Source organism: Mchenga conophoros, linkage group LG18 (genome assembly GCF_057382185.1).
Source record: "Mchenga conophoros isolate Kocher_MC1m ecotype Shallow Benthic linkage group LG18, M_conophoros_male_GT1.1, whole genome shotgun sequence".
In the NCBI taxonomy this organism is placed as follows: Eukaryota; Metazoa; Chordata; class Actinopteri; order Cichliformes; family Cichlidae; genus Mchenga; species Mchenga conophoros.
Window position 1 is genome coordinate 6,265,479 of NC_140543.1, and position 26,121 is coordinate 6,291,599.

The 26,121-nt window shown below is 41.8% G+C and overlaps 1 protein-coding gene across 7 annotated transcripts in view; it reads left to right on the plus strand.

The window, feature by feature from the left end:
• The window catches only part of LOC146553084 (disco-interacting protein 2 homolog C), a 199,788-nt gene that overhangs the window by 48,077 nt on the left and 125,590 nt on the right, over positions 1 to 26,121 (plus strand). Inside the window, exon 1 of one of the 7 annotated variants that reach the window (XM_085255371.1) lies at positions 15,685 to 15,960. The exons of the other annotated variants lie outside the window; for them this stretch is intronic. The gene's annotated coding sequence lies outside the window, so the exon portion shown is untranslated. Of the gene's footprint in view, positions 1 to 15,684; positions 15,961 to 26,121 lie in introns of those variants that run through there. 7 annotated transcript variants of the gene reach the window in all.

Consider the following 26,121-nt stretch of genomic DNA (forward strand, 5'->3'; position numbering starts at 1 on the left):
AAATTAGTTCTCCAAAATATGACCGGAGGGTAGGATTTTCCTTTGGAGCTGCATTAAATAATTCTGTTTTAAACCTTTATTTATTTATTTGTTTGTCATAGTGAGACCGGAGGAAGATTTGAATGTACAGGAGTTAATTGCCTTGCTTCAGGGCACACTGACGGGATTTCACTGGCTTCAGTTTAAATGATTGTGTCGTGGACTTTATGTTGAAAGGGAAGCAGTTTGGCTGGATGGAGGTTATTAGAACACGGATATACAGTTAAATACATTTCAAATATCCGTCCATCTTTAGATTTTGATGACTGCACCGCTGCTGAAACCAAGCAGATTATTTGCTGTAGTAAGAACACATCTGAGGCAGACTGTCTCCAGATGGGAGAAAGGGCAACTTCAGACAACATCCTGACATTATTTTCCCGACATTATCCAAAGTTCACGTGTGAAAACAACCGTTCAGCAGATTTCACACTGCCGCACACAATTTCAATAATTGCCTTTTTTTTTTCTGCACTCGTCTTCACAGTTACCTAATTATCTTCATTATTAATAAATGAGCTGGTGATTAACCCTCTCTCGCAGCCCGGTCCTTCCCTCGTTCACGGCTTTTTGCAGACTCCGTGCTCTCCACCAGCTCAGTGGAAATGTCAGAGTGTGTTTGTGTTTGTGTCACAGAGAGTGAGACTGTGGATGCCACGTTAAAGGCATTGCAGTATTATAATCACATTTGACATTTTAGCAAGAAGTGGGCTGTTGCTGTTATCGAGCCTTAATGATAGTTTGTTGTGGCAGAGTGACCCGGTTAACTCCACGGGGAGGAGGGATGGAGAGAAACTGTGGATTGGAAACGAGTGGATGCTTCAAAACTTTATGGAGAAAGAAAAATAAAGAAAAATAAGGATGCATGCATCTGTCCATCGTCCTTTGTCATTCTTTGTCTCCATCTTCCTCTTTTATCCCCATGTGCTTCTGTAACGCACTCCTCTGCATTCCCATTCTCACCTCTTCTCCTTTCCTATCTTTCCATCCATCCTTCAGATATTTTTACTGTTTCTTACCTCTTGCTTCTTTCTATCCCTACGTTTCTTTTCTTTAGGATTTCTTTTTCCATTGTCTTGTTTATTGGCCTTTCCTTAGCCGTACTCATATCTTTCTGTAACCTTCTTCTCTTCTTCATCTCCTCCCATCCTTACCCATTTCTAATCTACCCTTTATTCTTTCATATCTTTCCTTTTGATCCCATACCCTTTGCTTTTTGTTCTTTTTTTTGTAACTTACTATCTTACATCCTCCCTCACTTGTCTCCTCTTGTCCCCATAAAGTTGTCTCAGCTCTGTCACTTTTCCAGAACCAGTTCTTCCAAACACAAGTTCTCACTGTCTGACTTTGCAGTATGTGAACAGAGGTGAATTGGATCACATAGCTGGTTTTGTGTGTGTGTGTGTGTGTGTGTGTGTGGTGACATTGCAGTTGTTGGTCGGGGACACAAGTCAGTCAAGGGAAAAGTATCTCGACAGTGAGACGCACACATTTTCAGCTGCTCAGTTTTACATAATCATTCACCGACGCACACACACCTCGACTCGCGCGCCTCAGGCAGATTCTTCATATGTGACAAAAGTGTTGTGTAGAGAAACTCACAGAAGCTCACGGGGGGGGGGGTCATGATGCAACATGTTTTTATCCTGGGCTGTAATATAATAGCGTTTTGTACATGCCACCTGCACTGCATCTTTGAAGCAGAAGGTGTCCTTTAAAACTGGTGACACTGCAATACTGGCCGGGTAGAATAACTGCAGGCATAAATCACAGGTTATAGTCAGGAAAATGAGGTTTGTGTCATTTGGGACGTTTGTGTTTTGCTTCCTGTAAACTTGCTGATTGTGTTTGTTTCTCCTCTGGTTTTACTTTTGCTTTCCCTGGTTAGGTTTAGACATTAAAAACTGCATTGTTAGGCGTGTGATTCACACCCTTTCATTCTCAGAAATGATGAGTTGGGAGTGACAGACACATCTCACTCACGCCATAACGCGGCACGTCAAGATTCGCCGCCAAAAGACACATTTTTTGTGTGACTGAGCCACACCAGCAGCGTTTATTAACGCATGGGTTGCTTAATGGTGTCTTTCCAGTTATACCAAAGGTGGAGGTGATGGGGTTCTGCTTGGTGGTTCCTTCTGTGTTTCAGGTCACACACACACATGCACATATACATATGCACGCACACCCCCCCCGCAGGATAAATGCTGTGATATTAATAGAAGTGTGAGGGTGACACAGTAATCCTGCATGGTGGCGGCGTTCCTCCTCTCTGATATCAGCACATACACACTCAGCACTTTGGACAGAGAGCGAGCGCATGGTGTGTGTGAGTGGTTTACTCAGTGAGGGAAAATACCTGAAGAAATATAAGTTAGTCACATTTTCTCACCCAGTTCTGTAATATAATGTTGTTGATGCGCGAATAAACTTGAACTGTGGCCGCCTACTTAAGAAACCCCAGAAATGTGAAAACGTCTTGGTTTGTAATTTTCAGAGCGACTTCTGTTTTATTTGACAGACTGATTTCCTGGTTTTTGAACTCGAGGGTAAAAGCAGAGAGAAGACTGTCAACGACGTGTGTTGATGGACTATAGACTTGACATATTTCAACTCTGACTCCAAAATTGCAACTTCTCAGCAACAGTTATGGCCTGAAATTGTATGTTCACCTTGAAAAAGTCACCAACTACAGACAGAAATCAGTCGAAATGCTGCTTTTAAGCCCTTTTTGAGTTCTTGTATCTGTTTTGTTCAAATAACAAGATGAAGTGGCAGAGGTACATCCAAGTTTCACTTAACCCTTTAAGACCGCCCATAGAACCAAGTCCGCCAGAGCTTATATTATATTTTTACATGCTGTGGAGCCATTTTTGGGAGCATTTCAAGTTGATATACATCAATACAACCATTATAGCCCAAATTTTAATAATTAAGTGCATAGTAATTACATAAATTGCAAAAAAGTGCAATAAACTACAAAAAAATTGAAAATCGTTTTTGCTTTTTTAACATATATTTCTAGTTAGAGAAATTTAACTAGAAATACAAAAAAAAACTGTAAATACAAAAAAGTTGCACAAAATAGTTTCCCACCACAGGAAATTTATTTTGTGTCTTCATTGTTTTATTTTTGAGATACACCAATTTCTTATATACTGCAGGAAAAACGAAAATAAATATTATAATGCAAATTTGCAAAGACAAGCAGCATATGCATCAAAATAAACTATTTCCAGCAGTGCAATATGAGTCCTAAGCATCTCAGAAACGACACAGAAAGTCATAAAGTCAAACATAACTTTTAAAAAGACCAGTATAAGCTCATAAGGCCCTGATAGTAAAAAAACTACATTTCCGCAAAATTACGTCACTTCCGGTTTTGGGCAGGACACGGCGGACATGCGATAGTTCGCGCTGATGGACGTAGGAAGCGTTACAAACAGCTGATCGGATTGGCAAAGCGTGTTTCTGGAATATTATGTTTTTGTTGCTGCAAGTGCTTTTTATGCAGTTTTTGCAAAGCTATATGTGAAAGGAAACTGACCGAGGACAAGCTGATGGCATAAGATGTAAGTACAACTCCTCCAGTTTCATATGCAAAAAAACTTATTGCGCTAGCTTATGTGGTTGCAGAGCTACCGGGATTTAAAAATAGTTAAGCGAAAGGGAGGTGCCCGCTCCGACCGGCTTTTAAGGGTTAAGTATCAACTCATCCAATCAGATTTGTACCTTTGTGCCATACAATATGTGGCTGTAAATTGGAGAGATTTGCTTGTCCAAGAGAGCAAGATTTTTACAAGGCAGTGCTGTTCATGAATTAAAAACCCTCAAAACAAAACGAAACACATGGATAGTGATAAAGTGAAACTTGGATGTGAATTCCAAATTTAATTTTTTTACACTTACCCAGAAAATTACAGAGTAAAAACTTCAGAGATGACGTTGTTTATTTGTTGAATGCTTTTAGCTCATATATTTTAGTTTAATAAGTGCATGTCAGGAACTTTAGGGCTTCAGTGTTGTTCGTATCTAACTGATGTCTCCGCCTGCTTCACTTTGCTCTGACAGTCTTGCTGACCGCTCGACCGCTTTACTGGCTTGCTGATGCCACACATGTCCACTAATCAGCGGGGCAAGCCAAGTGAGTCAGTGCAGCTCTTCAGCTGCTACGACAAGCTGTGACTTCCAAAAGAGCAAACGCACACTCGAGGATCAAACGCACACACTCAGTGGATTCGTGGGACAGGACTCCTGACTGTTCTTGGGACCGACCCAGTGTGTAGCTGCAGGGTTCTGGCTATACTCTGGACGCTGGCAGAGCATAAAACATGTGACTCAGCGAGTTATCAGAGCTGGCTCTCTGTTCTCCCAGCAGCCTTGGGGCGCAGCACATCTCACAGCCAAGACCTCAGTAATATACAATGGGTTTCAGGGCAGAAACAACACATTGACTAATTTAAAAGAAAGAACCATAAATTAGTTTAACATACTGAATGTGGAAGAACTCCAATTTGTTTGTTTACCATTTAAAAGAGTAAAAGAAGCTTATTCAAACAGGAGAAAGCTCATGATTGAAACCAGGCTTTGCTTATTTATATGTTTCTGGAATCACCACATTGAACCTGATTTGGTGGTAAGCAGTCCACTAAAGAGCTGTTATCAGTATTAGTGTTATTAGTATTATTGCTAGTAGGTGCTTCAGTCTGCCTTGTAGGAGGCTTGGTAGGCTCCATTGACATCAGTGATAAATGGACTGCAACACAGATAAGGAAGACATGTAGTGCACATAAAATCTCCTGTGGGAAATTCTGTAGTAAGATTGCAAATATAAGTTAGATGCATCCTAATATAACAAAAGTCCAAAACATGACTGAGGATTCATGTCTTAACACCCAGATGTATTATAATTCTTCATGTCTGATGTTAACATACCACAGTGTTACATACAAACATCAAACTCCATGACACCAGTGCTGACCTTGAATGTGAAATAAGCCCTGTGCTCAGGAGTTTGATCAGCTTTGTCTTTTCCTCTTAGTGACTGTGAGTCGGTTTCAGGTTCCTCTTCTTGGCATCAGTTCAGTTGACCAGTTTAAGTAGGATTAACTTCAAAATGGGATCGATTGTTTTAGATGACACTCTGTTCATGCCTTCTGCTGACATGCTTCTCTTTCTGCACCTGACCATATGTGCATTGCAGAGAGGACCAGTTGTCTGTTGTGGTGTTATGACTGTATTTGTGTTTTCGTGGATGTATGTGCGTTTGGCACATACGCTGAGTTTCTATAGAGCCTGAGGGATGAGAGGCCCACAAACTGGGCTTTTTGCTTTAATTAGTTCAATAAAAGCACCAATCCTCCTGACATCTGACCCACGTTAACTCATGGACTGGACATACACACACCCACAACCACCTACACACACAATGGACAACTGTACCCTCAAACACACAATAATAACATGGACTGAACCACCACTCACAACCACTAGCACTTTATACAGCCTCTGTAGGAATTATATCTCATTTATCTTAACTGCACTACTGTATAGCTCTGTGTAAATAATCATTCTGTACATTTGATAATTTTTAACCCTACAACTGTTTACAACTTGCATAGTTCCCATTTCTGTATAGCTGTATATCTCAGATTCTGTAAAGTTATTTATTTCATATTCTGTATAGTTTTTCATATTTATATCCTGTTCATAGCCTGTACATAGCTTGTACTCACTACAGCCTGTACATACTTATAGTTATAGAATATTCACAACATACTTCATACCGTGTACATTATAACATAATAGACCCATTTGTGTAATATACTTACATATCTATATTATTGCTAATATATATTGTAATATATCTATATCACTAAAGCACTTCTGGATGGATGCAAACTGCATTTCGTTGCCCTGTACCTGTGCATGTGCAATGACAATAAAGTTGAATTCTATTCTATTCTATTCTATTCTTATTCTCTGCTCTTGTCCTAATGACCGGGTTCACTTAATTACTGTCACTGCACGGCAATCAACAACATTAAAACCACTTGCCTTATTATTGTGATGGTCCCCCTCGTGGCACTCTGGCCTGTCAGGGCGTGAACGCAGGATGTTTGCAGCAGATCCTTTGGGTCGTGTGGGGTTGCCCTCTGTGGATAGGCTTGCTGAGTTGGTAGAAAGTGGGAGCTAGGCTCTATTATCAATAGCCATCATTTCATCCAAAGAAAATTGATATTTCAGGGTAGTTTGTGATCCAATTTTATTGTCCTGTATATATTCTGACCCTTCTTTTCAAGCTTTAAGAAGAAGAAGGTACTTTTGGCAGCTCCCTTGTTGATCTGGTGCTGATTTTACAACACATGCACGGTTTACATCCGCGTTAAAGCATCAAAATCAGCATCTAAGGTTTCACAGCAGAGCGCTGTATTGTAATGAGGCTCTACATGTTACTCACTTTGTCTGTCTGTGGTTTTTTTCCTTATGGCAGCTCTGTGTACGCTGCCTAAATAAACTCAAATTTCATTATATAAAAGGACAAAAAGCACCAAAGTATATGTTAAAGTATATATTTTATCCATGAAGTTCCCATAAAGTAATTGCTCAAGAAAGCTACCCAAACTATTATTCAACTGCAAGCTTTGGAAATCTAATATCTGAATCCATTGGTTACAGGGTCAGTCGACTCAAATTACCTGTGCTCCACTATAATGAGTATGAATGGAATTTCTTTTGTGGCCTTCAAGGCTAAATTAAAAACCAATCAGCTTCTTTTTCCAGAGGTCAGATTACCGATTCCCCTCAGTAATCCACACAGTATTTATCCAGCAGAATATAGTTTTAATGGAAAGTGTTCACAGTGAGTTGATGATTCATATGTCAGGGCTGTCATAATCGTATGCTTGCATTGAAATTCCCCAAATCATAAATCGATTTAGAAAAGGATCTGCAAACGTTTCTGTTGCCTGATTTTAAAAAAACCCAAATTACCAGAATCTAAACGTCTCAGGATGTTTGTAGTTAAAAGCTACATTTGTTGCTGACTCCAGAGAATTGTTGGACCTTAATGATAAACGTGTAACGCTTAGAGGAATATTTCATAGCAGTCCTTGTGCACTTTGTTGATTTTTCTCAACCCCCAGGAAACATGCATATCAGTGTATCATAATTAACTGAGCACTAATTCCCTCTCTAGTGGCCTCAGAGGGCCCTACTTGGGTTATACTGTTAACTAGAGCTCTGATAATTTATTTCAAATTCTCATTTTTAAATTAATGCTGCCTCAGTCACTGCTGTGATTGATGTGTTACTGCTTGAAGGGATGGTTAATGGCCATAAACCTCCACAGGGACAAATCACCGTGTCAACAGTGTCACCGACACGAGTCTATGTACGTTTATTTGATTTAGATGTATTTCTAAATAATCACATAATCCTCGCATTGTGGAACGGCTCTCAATTTCTTTCCTGCTCAGTGAAACCCGAGTGGATTCGGAGGCAGCGCTGCAGGGCTATCTTTGGACTGAAGTAGATTGTGCACTTTAGTATTTAAGGAATGTTTCTTTTTTCTGTCGCAGAATAGCCATTTTTGGACTGTGCTCAGCTGGTGTATAGCCTCTCTTGAGAGTCTCTCGTGCTTGTTGTGTAACAGCACAGAGCTGTTTTAACTGCTGCTGCTACCACCCTGCATGCATGTAGCTTTGTTTCAAATGTCCAGCATAAAAAGTCTGCCCATAAAATTGTCTTTAATATTGAAAGTCTGCTCTGCAACAAAGTATTGAAACTGGTAAGCTTAATCATATTTGGTGGCATGGCTCTGAACTGGGACTTCCCAGTCCATCCATCTGTGGCTAATCCAATGACAGCATTATGAGAAGTCAGACACAACACAAGGAGGAGCTTGGTTGGAGATGGGTTGCAAAGCAGGTTGCAGAGAAAGCAGTAACTAATTAGCTTTGGTTTAAAACTCAAACATTGTATTTATGTCTCTGTTGCTTAATCCCACTCGGGCTAATTTTAATGGTTACAATAAAGATTACAACAGTGAAAGGGTTATTTAAAATAGTAGCCATTTTACTAACTAAAAATGAGGAATTGCACTTTTTTTTTAAACTTTGAAGTTAGAAATTTCATTCAAGACAGATGGCAAATAACCAATAAAGCACTGGCCTAAAAATAAACTGGATAAAGTAATCTAAAAGTCACCTGGAGGCTAAAATATGTAATTTTTAAAACGTTTTGAGACAAATTATTTATTGCAATTTAATGGCTGGACAAAGCTGTTGTAATAAAAGGATTTCCATCAGGCCAACATGAAGGAAAAGCCCCGACCGGGCATTAATCTGGATTAGCTTGGTTTAAGTGTGGCAGAGCCTCGTTCACATAAAAACCTCAGAGGCCTCAGAGTCTGCTCAGGTAATTACTTCTGAAAGTGAAGAGGTTAGATTGTGTTACTTAGCATCACAGCTGAATAAGATCAGAGGCTCGCTGGCTTGAAAATAAGGAGTCTTTCGTGCTTTGCGGATATTTCAAGGACTTTTGGAACTGGGTGATTTCTTCAGCACCTGTCCACTGAAAAGTTTTTTTTATTTCAGCTGTACTCTGAGCCGTGTGATTCATTCATACCTGGGGAACCTTGAGTGCTTTTTGGAAGGATTTTCCCAGAATCTGTTGGAAATATTAATGAAGTACTGAAGATGAGTGCAGTTAAATGTGAACTCACTGACTTACTTTCTCTGGGGTGTAGCATAGAATAAGACTGGTGTTTTTGTCATATGCTAATATACTTGTACTGCACATGTATAAGTCACTCATCCATTATTTATTTGATTCCTACATTTAAAGATTTCATGGAAGTCTAACAAGATGATTAATTTTTATTAAGAAACTATTTAAATGAATGCAATTCCTTCTTTCATCTTTATCTTTTTTTTTCCAAACATTTATTTGTTTTTTCAAAACCATTTGAACGGAAGCATAACCTTTGTCACTTTGGTAAATGGTAAATGGCCTGTATTTATATAGCGCTTTACTAGTCCCTAAGGACCCCAAAGCGCTTTACATATCCAGTCATCCACCCATTCACACACACATTCACACACTGGTGATGGCAAGCTACATTGTAGCCACAGCCACCCTGGGGCGCACTGACAGAGGCGAGGCTGCCGGACACTGGCGCCACCGGGCCCTCTGACCACCACCAGTAGGCAACGGGTGAAGTGTCTTGCCCAAGGACACAACGACCAAGACTGTCCAAGCCGGGGCTCGAACCGGCAACCTTCCGATTACAAGGCGAACGCCCAACTCTTGAGCCACGATCGCCCGCACGATCACCAAATACAACTTTGGCTGTTGTATTTGGTGTTTTGGAATATTTGTTGTCCTGGCGGGAACGTTAGGTTGACGTGTGGATATGTGGAAAAACTGCACAGTTTGAAATGTGTTGGCTGCAGCAACGTTTTCTATGACAGCAAACTCACGGTATCTGTTTTTGGTTTGTGTGAGTAGCTGGATAGTGTTGTCACATAAGTCTACCTGCAAGCAGCAGGTGAACCACTGGAATCTGCTGGCAACCAAAGCAAGGACATAACCGTGAGGGTCCTAGCAATGAATGGTCATTTCTCTTTTGCTGTACAGTAAAGTTGTTAAATTTGACAAATTGGTGGATTTGGGCTATAAAAATATATTTTCCAGGCTTATATTTAGTCTCATGAGCTTGTCTGCTCGTGGACAGCCTGCTCAATCAGCTTTTGTTCACATCTTTTCTTTGCAGACCACATTAGAGCTTCCAGTTTCTTTAGGAACCAGTTTGCCTAATCTCAAACTCCTAACTTGGTGGACTGGTTGCAAAGTCCAGTTCTTGCTTCATCAACTTACAGTTTTCAAGCAGTTCTTGCATCTAGAGACTTCACAAATCCCACAATAATATGCTTCATTGATTTTTTTCTTTTTCTTTACCTGATCCTCTGGCGATGAGCTACTTTCCCCTCAGCGGAGGGTAGACTGACCTGTCCTTTTACATGGGAACTGTACCCCGACCCCCTCCTTCATTTACTGAGAACAGGAAGGATGTGATAAACTCTCATTGGGAAACAAAATCGCTCACTGTGCTCTGCTTTGTCCTGCAGCCCATTCATGACCACAGTGTTTTAATAGAGAAAAGCACCGCGTAAAAGGACGGCATCATCAGTGAACAGAGTTATTATCTTACTCACAATGGCCAGGGAGGGGTCAGGTTTCTGTATAGTTAATGGAGGTCTAGTGAAGGACCTTGTTTTCTGGCTAGAAGTGTTCTTGCTCACGCTGATGTTGTTTATTTGGGTATAGGCGAATTAGTTATAGGAAAAATCTGAATCCTAATATTGTCGGATGACTTTATATTACTATGGCTGATTCTTTTTGCCATAGACAAAGAGCACATTTAGGTCTCTATCACATTGCATTTTCACCACCTTTGTACTGCGTGAAGACGGCTCTTTGTCAAGATCCGTCTGATTTATTTTGCACGTGTTAAAATAACTCCTCACCTGCTCCCACGGACTCAAATCCTCCTGCTACATCTGGTTTTACATACAACATTACAACAGATGCTTCAGTGACCCAGTTTGCTCGTGAGGAAATTCAAAGTTCACAGATCTGTGGAGCCGGGATTATTGAAGCTATAAACAGAGCTGGGTGCTCTCAGTACAATAGGGAAGCAGGTGCTTGGCTTCTGTTTGCATTTCTACACCTTGAAGAGTCACCTATTGTTTGTTGACTCAGTGATGTCAGTCGTTCAGCAGTTTCAAATGCAAGAGATGAACTTTTCCCTGAAAATGGAAGACAAATATCTACATCAGCTGGGTGGATTTGTTGACCTTCTACACTTTTGCATACAGAGTTTAGGTTCTATGTACATAATTGAAGTCCTTTTGCCGCCGCTGGCAGTGGTCCTGTTGTTTTGATTTTATTTTTCTCTCTCCTACCTCTGCCTCACTGACATTTTGATAGAGATTTATGATTTTATCACTACTCCAGACAGGTTAAGTGCTCAGTATCACTTTTTTTCCCTTTCATCTTGCAAAGAAGCTCTGCTTTTGTTATTGTCATCACAAAACTTGCCAGCTGCACATTGCTCCTATTAGCAGTCTGCAGCACAGGCTGAGTCTTCTCGCTGAAGCTCTCTGCTGTTCAGCTTTTTTCCTCTGGGTCGTCTGCCTTTCTTTCTCTGTCTGTGATTGATGCCTGACAGGGAAGTCGAGCGGAGGCCATACAGACTTGACTGCTCTGCTAGCTGCTATTGATTCTTTTTCACTTAAGCCATAATGAAGTATTGGTCAGCCTCGGTGGGTGTCAGCAGTGCTTAGGGAGGCAGCAGGTGAGCGTAGTCCCGAGACACTAGACTTAATTACAACTGGTCCTTGTGTGTTCAGCTTCCCTTTGAGATGCATTGATGGAATTAGTATAGCGGTGGAGGAGGACAGAGGAAGGAGGACGAAGTAGAAGTCTGCTGCAAGTAATCATGAAATAAGTTTTAATTCCCTCTCAGGAGGAACGCCAGATGTAAGAGAAGCATAAAAATAGGGCAAAGAGTCGGACGGGAAGAAAGCAAGACTGCAAAGGTCAATAATTTTTATATTCAAAGAAGAGGAAATGAGTATGTTTAATATAAAAGAGAAGAACCCATGAAGCCTTTCAGCCTCCTGTGCACCAGAAGGAGGCGGCACCAGTTTTTGAATCAAAAGCAGATACCTGTCTGGCACCAAACAGTGGCGGAGAGATAAATTTAGTGGCAGGTTTCTGAAAAAAATCCATTAAATTCTTCAAAAATGGAAATATGAGCATCTATAGTTCCATATGGAATAGTCAGACTCTGTCTGCACATGAAGAACGGGTCGTAAATCCAAAATTAGGGTTGAATTTTCAATTTCCAGCTAAATCCACTTCAGCTGTGGTGGAGAGATAAAGACGTAGGCAGAGTTTTGTTGGTGGTGACAACTGAAATTTCAGGTGGTTATAAAATTAGGGTTGTATTATGTCGTGCTCAGTTATTGTTGTAATAGTTTATAACATAAAAATAACTTGCTTTCTGGAAGCAAGAAAAAATAGTCTGTTAAACAACAAAAAATATAAATCTGTTTTGAAATTGCCATAGAAAACTTTATAAAAATAAAGGAAAATAAAGAAAACGCTCAAATGTCTAAAGTGTGTGATTCACTGTCATTCAGTCATCATGAATGACGTGCTTGAGTATGTGCTCTGCCAGTTATACAAAGAATTGTCATAGAAGTAAAAACTGTGCCACTGATGCTTATTCTGCACTGGTTAAATGGTAAATGGCCTGTATTTGTATAGCACTTTACTTAGTCCCCATGGACCCCAAAGCGCTTTCAGTCATTCACACACACAGTCACACACTGGTGATGGCAGCTACATTGTAGCCACAGTCACCCTGGGGCGCACTGACAGAGGCGAGGCTGCCGGACACTGGCGCCACCGGGCCCTCTGACCACCACCAGTAGGCAACGGGTGAAGTGTCTTGCCCAAGGACGCAACGACCGAGACTGTCCAAGCCGGGGCTTGAACCGGCAACCTTCCGATTACAAGACGAACTGCCAACTCTTGAGCCACGATGGTTACGTTTCATGACAGAAACTGTGTCATCTTATTTGGCAAAGTAACCCCAGTTACACCTGCCTCAAGTAGTAGGATTACAAGATCACTACACCATGGTGATGTGGTCTCCAGACACTGATTACCTTACTGTTGCTGTATACACATTCAGTTCTGAAAATGTTTTCCTTTAAATCGAGCTAACTTAAAATTAAAGCAACTGGGTTTAATCAGGTTATTTTTGTGTGGAAACTAACAGGCACATCATGCTGATACTTGGGGTTAGTGCTGAGGACAGGCAAACTGCATGGCTAAAAATGACATTTGGGGGGATTCATTGCATTGACTGGCTCTGCTACTCACACAGTTACAGTTCTCTGAAGGCTAATCTGCACACAGGTAGCATACATGTTGGGATACATACCAGAAATATCCCCAAGGCACTCATTTTACATGCACATTGGAAACATATGCTTGTAGCAAAACCTCTGCATTATTTATTGCATGCTCCCAACAACATATGCCTCCTAACTGTCGCCTCATACAATGGAAATGATTTGTTACGCCCTCTTTGGGAGACCGTGGTGGTTTATGTGTAGATGTGTGTCGGCGGGATATCTTGAACCACACGTGGAAAAACGATCATTAATATTCATGTTTCTTCTATTAATCATAGGGGTCTCCAAAGAGGCTGTCACATAGCGCAACACTGGCTGGTTTATCCACAAGCAAAACATGGTTCGTTTCTACTTTTATGTTTTGCACTTGGTTTAGTTTTTTTCCTCACTCTTGGATTTGTTTGGTTTAGGCACTTAAAACTACCTGGTAGGCTGAGAAAAACGCTGTGGTCTGGTTTTAAAATGTGCCCCACTGCCAAAGGGCACCGTGGACGTAGCTGACGCATGCCAGCGGCGACTTTATTTGACGCCCCAGGAATGAGAGCGGCCCGGGGTATCATAGGTGCATGGCCAATGCCTGCATGCTTGCATGATTCAAACCACAGATTCCTTTTGGAATGACGGAGTTTAAATCCCACTCTGATGTTCTTCAGGTCATTGTGGTCCGAGTGATTCAAAAACTCTCACACCTGTCGCTGTAGCTTTTGATCTTTTAGTTTTACTTGACTCTTAAACCAAGAACACCGAGTGGAAACCAATGTGCTCCTTCAGTGTTGTGCGTGATGTCATTTCTCTTTGTCCTTATCCAAAGACATTTTGATGGAACATGGCTGCTGGACGGATAAGATTTGAGGGTCTTTATAGCGACAAAGCCAGCAGGACTCTATTCCACCTTCCTCAATCCTGAGGAAATGTTGACTTTGTGTTTGAGGCTGCCTGAGGGAGATTTAGCTCTGAGCACACTGCCCATAAATGGCCACGATACACACCGAGAGAGAGGATATAAATGGGGATGGGGTGGTGGGTTGGATAAGAGGGGGGAAAAGAGCTGGAGAGAGGAATATAAGGAGTGCAACGGGAGGGAGAAGGATTATGAAAAAGTGAGAAAGGTAAGAATGAAAGGGAGGGAACTCAGATGTAGATTTAAAAGAGACATAAATAGGAGAGGAGGGAATGCCAAAGGAAATGAAAGGGAAGAACAGAGCAAGCGAAAGGAAAAAGTGGTCCGCCGGCCAACCTAAACACAGGAAACGCCAAAGAAACTTCTTTTGAGAGCAGCCGAGATTCACTGGTGAGCTTTATCCTTGAGTGACCTGAAGGGAGGTTCTCTTTTCTGCAGCAGTTTACATTAAAGGTCTTCATGGGTCTACTGGCTTCTGAGAAAACCAGACAAGATCCAAGTTGGACTTGAGCCGCTCCGTCTCAGTCTCTTCCTCATTGATATAATGGCTATAAATGGATCCGGGCACGATCATCTCCAAACACGTGAAAGTCAAACGCATTCTTATTCCCAGACCATCAAATGCTGCCGTTTCATCAGAGGCTGACTGTGACGCAAACAAACGCATAAGGTGTCTTTTTGCCTCTTATAACTTGTTTCAGCAGCACCATAGTTCAGCGGTTAGGTCCTGGGTTTGGATCCACCATCTGGGCGGAGTTTCCACAGTTTAAAGACATGCAGTTAGTGGGGTTAGGTTAGTTAGTGATTCTAAGATGTGAATGTCAGTGTTAGTGGTGTTTTGTGTTTCTGTGTTGGCCCTGTTACAGACTGGCGACCTGTACAGGGTTACCCCGCCTCTTTCCCTATGGCAGACTCCATTGGATAATTGGAAAGGCGACAGATGCATGGACGGGATTGCTTCTTTCTTCTTTGCTCATCCTCTTCCACACCTGTGAAGACCTCTTGTTTACTTCCGTAGTGTCTTTCTGTCATCATTTATCAAATGCAGAGTTTTCCAGCTGCCTCTTATCTCACTTTTTGTTAGTCCGCCACCAACACAAAGGCTGTTTGCAGTGCTTATGATGCAGTTTTAAGGACTTCAGGTTTATCTTGCTTTAGCCTTTTATTTTGAAAAATCATCAGAATTCATAGTCAAACTGTAAACAGTTACTCTCGCAGAGAACAGGAAGTGTTGGCCTTGATTTCAGTGGTCTGCTGGCTGTTATGCTTTCAGCTCATAGGAGTTTTATTAGTTATTCTCTATGTAGAGATAATAAGGTGTACATTCAATTTATGCTGTAAGTCTGCTGTTAATTTTGCTATTTTGTAATTTCCTTAATAAATAAGAAAATAAATAAGTGAAAAATAACAAATGTTAAAGGAGAAACAGTGAGCTCAGGTCAGATAAAGTGGTAATGGATCTTTAACAAATGGTGTCCTAGAAAGCACAGAGACTGTACATGTCTCTCTGCATGCATAATATATGGGCATTTTACAGTACTGTATACAGTAGAGTGAGTGTGTGTGTGTGTGCCAATAAAGATTGCATAGACTGCATTTTTGTGTATTTTTGTGCAGCGAGATGCACATTTCTGCTTGGAGACATTACTTGCACCAAGTGTATGTTTGCACATGCCAACCTGGGTGTGTGTTTGTGTGTTTGCATGTGTGTGTGTCTGGCCAGAAGGGCCCTGTCACCCTGAGCGGCGTGTGAGGTGAAGTGACAGATTTGGATCAGCAGGGAGACCGGCCGTTCAACTGTGCCACGGTTAAATAATACAGCAGCTCTAATTTATTCACCTGACTTATGGAGACAGCGAGCGTGTTTCCAGGGAGCGTTTTTCGTGTGACACAGTCTGTGTCTGAGGACTTCAAGTCAGACACCCAGCAGAGACGGCAGCCCTTCAGACAGTCTGGAGGTCAGTCAGAGAGACGACGCGCTGACTGGAACACCTTTAGCAGCACGCTGGATCCTGCCTTACTCCGAAGGTAAATCCAATAAATCATAACATTAATATCGTAACATATATCATTTTAAGGATCAGAAGGAGTTAAAAGTTGCTTCTTTGTGCTAACTATGGCTTTTATAAGCTATATCAGTGTTTGATAGAGAGGACATTAACTTGAAAGTAAAATAAGAAATTTGAAGATCCGAAATTTGAAGATTAGATTGAGAGAAATTACAGCAAACATGGATTATTTTCTAGGGCTGGAGTCGTGCAGTTGACACGGTTGATTGTTTGTATTCAGTATTAATAAGGATGAAAGCTTCATCAGTAGCCTTCTGGGATTGATTCATTACTTTTGCCCCCCCCCCCAAAAAAAAATTGCAACTGTGGACCTTTCCAAATCTAATGGTGACTGATTCCTTAATTAATGTTTACATTTACTGAATGTAAACCTCGAGTTCCAAAGTTATTGACAACATGTGAAAGAAATCACCAGTGGGGATGGATCTAGTAAGAAAACATGGCCAAAAAGCCGAGTTTTATTGTGTCTTAACCATCAGTAACGCGTACGAGCGTAATAGAATAATCGGACTTGTTTGTGTTTGCGTGTTCAGCCAGTTTTTTCATGTTTACAGTTTAGTGCTTTGAGTGCGAACGTGTCAGGAGTGGCCATAATCTCACCAGCTGCAGCGTTTCAGTAGTAGCAGCAGCTCCACCTAGACCAAACTAGTTGTAACGCCCCCAACCTCAGAACCACCTTATTACATCCAGGTTACAATTTAATGAGGCAGAACATCCGTGGGTGGGGATTTTGTGCTCACAGCTTGAGCTGTGTTACTTAGATCACCTTGTTGTGGATTTCCCCTCTTGTTGACGTCATACAGAGCGAGAGCAGAAAAACGTATCTGAAACTGAGCTTTTGCCTCACGGGGATCACTTCTACACACACTGACGTATGTGAAATTGTATTTTATGTGAGAGAAAAGAGGAAATGTGGAGGAAATCCCCTTGCATGTGAAGCATGTGAAGATAAAAGTAAAATTTGGGATTAAAGAAGCAACATGTGACTTCATCTGTATGTGTTACAGTTCAACATGCAAGTGGAGGATCTGGTTACAGTTATGATGCCTGTTATTTAAACCATTAGAGGCCAGAGAGGAGAAAAAAACAACTTCCAGACTCACTCACACTTGGTCCTTTCATGACACATTCAGGAACTGACAGCCACTGATAAGAGCACTTAAAGGTCGTGTGGGTGTGGGTGAGGGTGTGGGTGTGGGTGTGAGTGTGTGGTCCAGGCTGACTTATTTCAGCTGACACCTGATTTCACAAGTGTCAACTTCCTCAGTTGCAGTCCAGGCTTTTGAGGTCATGTTTGGTGTCACATTGGTTTACATGCACAAATAAGGTGACGTAACACCTGCTCATCCACTTCCTTAATAACCAACTACAAAACATTTAGTTGATATGATACAACAGCATGCTTAATTACATATAAGCCATCTGACAAGCTGAACGTTGTCTCAGTGATTTAAAACGGGGTGTTTTGATTGGTTTTTATTCTGGTTTGTGTTAAAGAGAAAAACAAGAGTATGTGCGTCCCAGCGTTTGGTCCATTGTGTGTGGTGTGGATGGGCGTGGAGACTATCTGGCTCATATTGAGGTCAGATGGAGAAGTAGAAAAAAGGGAATAATACTCTGGAGATCAAATAAAGGATGAAAGAGACGGCAGCAGCGAGGTAGAGACAGAAGACAGAGGAGGAAGCACACAGTAGGTCAGGCTGTCAGGGAGAGGGAGAGGGAGGGAGCGAGGTAGACGGAGAAAGTGGTGAGAGGTCCCCGATGAGGAGATGAACCTGTTTCCCCAGCAGGAGGAGGGGAAGGAGTCTGTCGACGGGATTTGTTCCAGCGAGTGTTAGTGGTGTTTTAGGCAGCATGAAAGATTCATGGAGATGAAAAGGCTCGCCGGTCGTCTGGTTGGACAGTCTGATGGGGACGTTGGTGGGGGAGGAAAAGACTGGGAGGAGCTGGACTGGTGCACATCCTGCAGACTGACAGATATACAGCACGCTCAGAAAGGTACGAGTTTTAAAAGAGGCCAGAAAAAAACTTGTTACAAGTTGGTCTTTGGTGTATGCTGCAGCATCGTGATGCTTCAGTGATTTAGTTTTCCCGTGAAGGATGTTTAACCTTAAAGTAACCTGCTGATGTCTAGCGATTGCAGTGCACAGTTGTTTTGAATGTAGCCTGGTGTGTGTTTTATCACTAGTGGCACCGAAGAGCTGTGGTTTTTCTTTGGTAGTGCTCGGCTAGCGTGCACACGGACTCCCGCTGCACACAGAAGCAACTGGTTGAGGCAGTCTGTGGTCCCGTTCGCACATTTAAGCCATGATGTGACTCTCATGAAACTTTGCAAATAAACCTTTTTCTGTCCACTTCTCTTATGTGTAATTACAACTGGGTGCAAAGGGAAACAGGATGTAGAAGAGATGATGAAGTATGATGTCTCTGCTTGTTTCCTGAAGATTCTAGTTGACCTATTGGCTCTGACTAATCTGACATTTCTGTCTGTTTCGTTAAGATTTTGTTTTCTTTGACTAGTTGAGCAGACAGTTTCTCGGTTTCTTCAAAGCTTATTGAATATGGTGCAATACAGTAATATTTCCAAAAACTAGAAGGCCATTTTAATCGAGCACTGCAAAAGATTCCTGTTCTGAATTAGAACTGCTTTAGGGTTTGGGGTCCTTTCCCCAGGAATCAAAAGCACTGTACCATCTGAAGCCTGCTGGCCACCTCTGGTTGCTAGGGAAAAATATGTACTGTATTCCCCGATTGGCTGACAAAGTCTTGCTGGAGGTTGCTGGAGTGTGTCTGGGTGAAACTGGTTGCAGAGGGGGTGGTGCACCAGAAACCTGCTTGTGATTGCTGGTTGGTTGCATTGAGGATGGTGACAAGTCTGCAAACACTCACTAACTAATCATCAAAATTCAACACGTTTCTTTAGGCAGAACTTTCCCTTTGAAGGTTTGTGTCACCTTTTTTATGAATTTCATTACTGCTGACAAGTGCAAATTATGGGCAACTACAGCAATCTGCTGGTGATCACATCAAGGTTGTCATTGAGACACCATATAGCTCGTTGCAACCATTTTCCTCTAGAGACTGCCAGCATCCTCCATCAACCAGTTGCCAGCTGATTAGGGAATGTTTATTTTTCCCGGGGGTTGACACGGGGTTGCTGACCAGCCTCTGGGCTCATGTTTCCAGGTACTCTGGCTTCCTCCCACGGTCCGAACACCGGGGTTAGGCTAACTGGTCATTCTAAATTAGGTGTGAGTGTGAATGGCTGTCTTTCTCTGTGTTAGCCCTGTGACAGATTGGCAGCCTGTCCAGAGTGTACCTCACCTCTTCTGTAGTGTAAAATCAAGTTTACATGCTTGATCTCTTTCCTCTGTCAGGGTGGGTTTTACTCCTTTTGGATTTGGTTGATACGCCTTATCCTTGCATCAACACTGAAACAATCACAGGAAAGGTTTTTGACTGAGAGTCCGTTTTCTCATTCCTAAAATAAGGAAAACAGGCACAGCTGTTCCTGGAAGTGGACGACAGAAGACTGTTTCTGCCCGTGTTTTTCAGCAGCAGCCATTAGCAGCATAGCAGAAGTTCCTCCGTCAGTCTGTCATCAGGTTCCTTTCAAAGGACCACCTGCCGAGGGAAACCACGCTGAGGGACTGCAGCCGGCTCCCATATCTGTGGGTTTACCCATCAATCTTTCAGTGAAACAGTCCATGTTGTTGTTTGTTATGACGAGCACATGACGACGAATGCAGGGAGACCCGATAGTTACTGACAGGGTCTAAAAACTCCAGGTTATTGGGGCCTGTTCTAGCAGCACTGTTAACACCTCTGGTTTTGTGTATATATAGCGCTGAAACGTCACCAATGTTTGGCTATAGCTTCAACCACTCTGCGTTATCTCTGTTGGCTTCTGTGCTGCAATGCTAATCTTGTCTGGTGTGACGGAGTGCCAGCAGCTTTAAGAGGAGGTGCAGCTCCCTGTTGAAGGAGGCATCTTCCTCTCGCAATAGCACCTTCACCTCTGGCCATCTCCTCCTCCTCCCACACAGCCTGCTGGGTGTCTTATCTGGCCCAGAATAAGCAGCTGTTGCCCTTTAGCTTTAAAACAGATAAGCTAGGCTAACAGTTTGATTTGAAGCATCAGCATCACAGTAAGGTCACGAGACATTCCTGGGCTCTAGATAAGCCTCTGGCCAGATTTAAGATCAAAACTTAATTAAAGATTATTTTAAAAAGCCCTTTTTTATATAGTCTTTTACAAGGAAAGAAAGAAAGGGCATGCTAGGCTACATGCTAACATGCAGTTATACTGTGTCATACATATCTGTTCTTGCCTTGAAGATTAATTGAATTTTTTTTTGTTCCATGTGTAATTTGATTAATTGTTAGTTTATTCCATTATATTTACATGTTAAAACTTTGTGTAATAACTTAAATTATTCCACTAGAATCTCTGTTTTACTCCACATTCATGATCTTATCAGCAAATTCAATTATTTTTATATAAAAAAACCTTCTTTGTCTTCCCATCAGTTTAAATGGACAAAGCTGTGAATAATAGTTATCCAAACCAAAATCTGGCGAAGGTCAAAACTATTAATTTTTTAACTTTATTTTTCCCTAACCCTCCTATTTTTCATTAAGATCTTTGGCTTACAATATAAAGCACCCTGAGGCAACTCTTGCTGTGAACTGGGGCTGCATAAACTAAATTGAATCAAATCGAACATGGTTAAGGCCGAAACTGAAGCATATCAGATACCAAACTGGCATGCTAACAAAGCTATCATTCCTGCGGTGGGGTTCAACCTTCAGGTGGTTTTCTCAGCGCGGCTGCCAGCAGCTGACCTTCTTCCATAAATTGATTTTCTGTTCCACTTCATTCCTTTGCGAAGGCGAATGGCTTCGGATAGACAGATTCGGCCAACCCTGCGTCCCTGACCCGCCTGCCGTCACAGTCATCATAATGCATCAGGTCTGTCTTTTGCTTTTGCTGCGTCATGCTGCTGCAGCTGAAGGAGGGAAAAGGTCAAGGATGCAGAATTAATTTTACAGTTAATCAACTTCAGTTCGCAGCACTGACGTTTACACTAGCAGGAAAGTTGAGCCACCAGTTCTGGGTGAAAAAACACTGAAGCAGTGGAGTTTGATGTTTATGTGTTATTCAAGCCAGTATTGTAAAATGAGTGATGATTGGCATTTTAAAGCAGAAATACTTCAATATTTTCTGATGGTTATTCGACTATTCTGCGTTCTGTCAGCCTGGACTCTGCTAGTTAGCAGCATGATCTCCTTCAGCCACTGTCTGGGATAAAGGCCTGCATGTTACCAGACAGGGCTGCTGTGATTTAACATTCATGCAAGGTCCAGGTTTTTGCTCTTTTTACTGACGAGACTTAATTTCCTTTGTTGTTTATCCAGACAATCATAACAGGAAAAACTGGAAAACATCCATAAATGTTCTCAGAATTTTGACATGACACTTAGTGACTCACTGGAGTTCATTTCATTTGTCTAACGGGTTTTCTTCAAGTATATTTCATGTGCTTCACAGTGTTCGAGTTGTTCCTCTAACTTTGCACTCAGAGCTTCTTCCTATTACAGAATTATGAGACGTTTTACAAGACTCGTCCTGACTTTTGATAGAGCGGCGCTGCCAAGGTGGCGTCCTCAAGAACGAGCTCCTAATCGTGTAACGTTTAAACCAGAGAGTGTAATTAGAGATGATGAGGACGAGCGAAAGGTAGCTCGGTTGTTAAGCTGGAAGGGCAGATGAGGACTCTGGATGGAGCCTGAGAGCGCGTGTTCTTTTTATTCCTGCAGAGTTTTCAATCACTGGAGAATCTCAGTCCGACTTCTCATTAAATCCTTTCGAAAAAGTTTAGTTTTCAGTGTTTCTGAATCAAAGGGACCCACTGGTCAGTGGGTCCCTTTGATTCAGAAACACTGAAAACTAAACTTATATAAAAATATATAAGTAAATAGATAAATGTATGTGCTATAGATGAGGTTCACTGAAAAAGTAAAAAATGTAGTTCAATTCCAGATGTTTGTTATACTCACCATTTTTTTTATCTTCTATTAAATTTACTTGTGCATTCAGGCTACAGGCATAATTTTGGATTGCACATGTAGAGCAGCAGCATTAAAGCGAGTAAACCTGCTTCTTCTTCCTCTTTTATGCTCATAACTCTTAAACTCTGAGGTATCATCTTCGAACAGCCACATCTGTTCCCGTGTTTTAGGGCCAAAGGGATTTGTTGGAGTGTAATGGATAGATGTAACACAATACAGGGATTATAGTGGCACAGTGTTTTCTTTACCTTAGATTGCTTCTCTCCCTTTGAGCCCTGAAACAAACACCAGCTGGAGCTGGTGATGGAGCTGAACACTGATTCACCTTTGCCGGGTCCCTTTAGGACCTCTCGATTTCTGGCTTTGCGAGGCAGAGGCTGCTACCGCCTTTATTATAAACCCAAACTGTTTTTTTATGACGCATAATACTCATTGCTGCACAATAAATGGTTAATATATCTTGGGGGGGAAAAGTGCATACCAGATTGATATCAAATCTGGTCTGATTTAATCCAAGATATTATTTCCTTGTTGTGACATTTCCCTCACGTAGAAGCTTGGAAATCACTCTATAAATCAGTATAACAGGAAACTTCCTGTGCAGAGTTATTTCTTCAATAAAACCCAAACAAATTTCTTAATAAAACTCATGCAGTGCTGCAAAATACAATTTTCACCTGAGGGAGCGTGCACACTTTAATATCTTTTCTAGTAAATGTGAAATTTTCAATGAGGCTGGGTCACGGGCGGTCACCCGAGGTATTTACTAACTTATCTGCTCTGTGGTAGCATGTGTACCACGATGAGTTGCCTGGTAATATGTCTTATTTAAATCAAGTAGAAGAGAAGCACAATAGACAATATTAAGAGTGCAGTCTGTGGTAAAACGTGTGCACATGTAGTGCAAGTGTGTACGGTGTCTCGCTAAAGGCATGCAAACGCTCAAATGATGCAAGTTTTCCCATGCCTTCCATTTTCTGCACCAGCTCACACACGTTCTTCCTTGTAATACATATCCCAGTGCACGGTTTTACTGCTCGCTGTGAGGCTGCGGATCAGTTATGCTGCTGATGAAGTGGTGAGATAGCGAGGGGAAGTTGTTTTTTTCTTCCTTTCTTTTTTTATTTGCACAGTGATGGACTGTTTCTCAGGATGAGCTTGACTGGGATCCCCCTGTCTCAGCTGGGCTAGCCTGCTAAATGGAGTGTGTGTGTGTGTGCTGGGGTAGCATGCATGACCCGTTTACATGTTCAGGTGCTCTACCCAGTGTCTTTGTGCATCTGCATCATTAGTACGTCTTAAATTGGTCATTTAAGCAGACGTTGTAGTTCCGTTTCCTAAAACTTAAGCCTTTATTAAATGATTGGAATCATCAACCCATCGCAGCTTTTGATGGGTTCACACAAAAAACTGTACACAGGCTTCAACGTTGCGACGCTCCACAGGAGGCAAAAGCGAAACAAACTGGAGGATCTCAAAGTGCACGTGAGCTGCGGTGTCTTGGTTGTAAATCTTTATGCCCCCGTCACCTTTCCTGCCTTCCAGTGTGGACTTTTCCCTACGGGATCGTTATCTGTCTGAATCAATTGTTACAGCAGTTGGTGCGCTCAGACACACGTGTGACAATAAGGCTTCTAAGAAAATGTGACACTCTTGACTTTATAACAATTGTCAATTATTATATATGTAATTTTTTTGTTTTAATATATATAATATACATTCCCCCCCCCCCCCCCCATGTTGTATCAAAACCTTAATCACATATTTATCATTTCTAACCACATCATTTTGCACCATGAAGCAGGGATTTGAATATAAAGGCTTCTGTCAGTTACATTTCATTTTGTTGTTGAATCCAGATGACCCGTTGGTGAGGAGTGCAGACATCGTGTTGGCTCACAGGAGATATTCTTTGCAAACAGGCTGCTGATGCTCACGAGCTACAGCAGATTATCCACTTACTAGACTGGTGCATTTTCAAAGTGCCCTTGAATATGGTACAGAAAGCCAAATTGCCACCAATGCATCCATCGCTGGAGTATTTGTGCGTGATAGACGAGGCTTTTAAAAGCGCATGAAATCAAGTGATGCAGGAATGTTTCTCATACTGTCAGTACTAGTACTAGGAAAGCACTACTTTATCATTTATGCACATAGTGAAATCGCACACCTCAGCTCATGCAGCCAGTGCTTACCTGAGGTTTCACTGTAGGTGAAGTTTAAGCTGGAGCTGTGCACTCAGGTCGTCACAGGGTAAATAATTCATGCTGAAGCAAAAACGTTTCTTTTTTAATGACACTTTGTAATAAGCCGCTGTGTGTGTTTGCTTTTGTATCCAGCTGTAACACGCCTCTTTGACCGCACGCTGTTTTAATGGGGACTTTATGGACTCGCGGCTTCCTGTCAACTCTGTCGGAAAACTTTGCAGTTGCCTCAAACTTCTTTGAGCTGGCAGCGCCGCATAAAAGGCTCAACGACATCATTCAGTGTGAAGAACGATATGAGAAGCAGTGTTTGCTTTATTTTAAAATTTGTTTTGCTGCATTTTTTCACTCCAACAGTCGACCCACGTTTGTGCTCAGTAGCTTAATTGTCATTTAATGAAGTCGAGAATGAGTTGAGTCTGCAGCAGTTGAGTTGAGGTGAATAAATGAGCTTCCTGGAGGTTAATAAGCTGGGTTTTTCTTTAAGTTGGGCTATAGAGGTCTGCACACGTTACTGTTGTTATTGGTGCCCATTTATAAGGGATTATTGGAAGAGCAATGAGCAGCACACAGCATTCAACATTCAGCTTTTTTGTTTTTACCATTATAAGGAGGTTATCTATCATGAAGCACTGTGTGTAGGCTGGTCGTACTTGTCTTTTTGAACGCATTTGTTCACAAAATGTAAGTTTAAGTAGTTAAACACATGATTTTAGAGACAGAGAATATCAAGAGTGCAGTACTGGTGTATAAATGCGATGGGATGATAGAAAGGAGTAGATGAACGGTGCTGGGTGGGTCATTGCAGATTCCACAGCAGCCTAACTCAAGCTGTCCTTAGTTAGCAGCATAACAAAGAGACATCAAATTAATTGTAGTGGCTTTCTGATGATCCCAGGCTGGGAGCTGGTTCCACAGGAGGCCGATTTCTACTTTACAAACTCTGGGAAACACAAGCAAAGTCATACTGCAAGTATAAAATTACAAACCGCTAACAAAGCGATGTCTTAAGTTTTACTTGAAGGCCAGAGACATTCCTGAGTTAACAGAGGGGCAGAAATCTGATAAGGGAGAAAGAAAAGGGACCATTGTGATAAATCCACCCGTAATAACAACCTGCCAACTCACAAGCAGGTTCCATTTCTCTGAAAGTGTGTTTGAGAAAATGTTCAGGCCGTTCTAAAATAGCTGGTAGTTGATTTTAATTTGATGCTCAGAGGCCTGTTGTTACAGTCTGAACCGCAGGATGTTAAAATAAAGATTTTATGCTTCTGTGTAAAATGAGAGGCCGCTCTGTTGCTACAGTCTGTCTCCCTGTGGGATTATGGGAAGTGTAGGCCTATTGTTAAAGCTGTTCAACTAGTATTTATCTTGTGACAGCGAGGAGGACTGAGGTCAGTGTGTGTGTGTTTCTCAGTTTTCCTTCCTCCAGGCTCACGCTGTATGTGAGTGCCTCTTTCTTCATGTTAACATATCATCACTGTGTGTGTGTGTCAGTGGTTTCTGTCTCATCAGGATGTCTGTGTCCTGACTGGTTCGCCTTCTCAGTTCCCCTCTGCCTCTTTCCCCCCACATCCTGTTTTACACACATGGACACACAAACACACACCTGGCTCCTCGTTCATCTGAAGCTGAAAGCACCGACACTGCTGAGGCTTTTAAAAACATCACTCGCATACAGTAATCACTGATTACACCAGAATACAGCTTGTTGTTATTTTTAGTGATGACAGTTTGAGAATCCCTGACAGAAGGCTACAGCAGACTAAAGGAAGAGTGGAGTAACTGGAAAAAATGTACTCGCTGATATGATGAGCTGAAGAAACAAGAGAAACGAGGGGCTG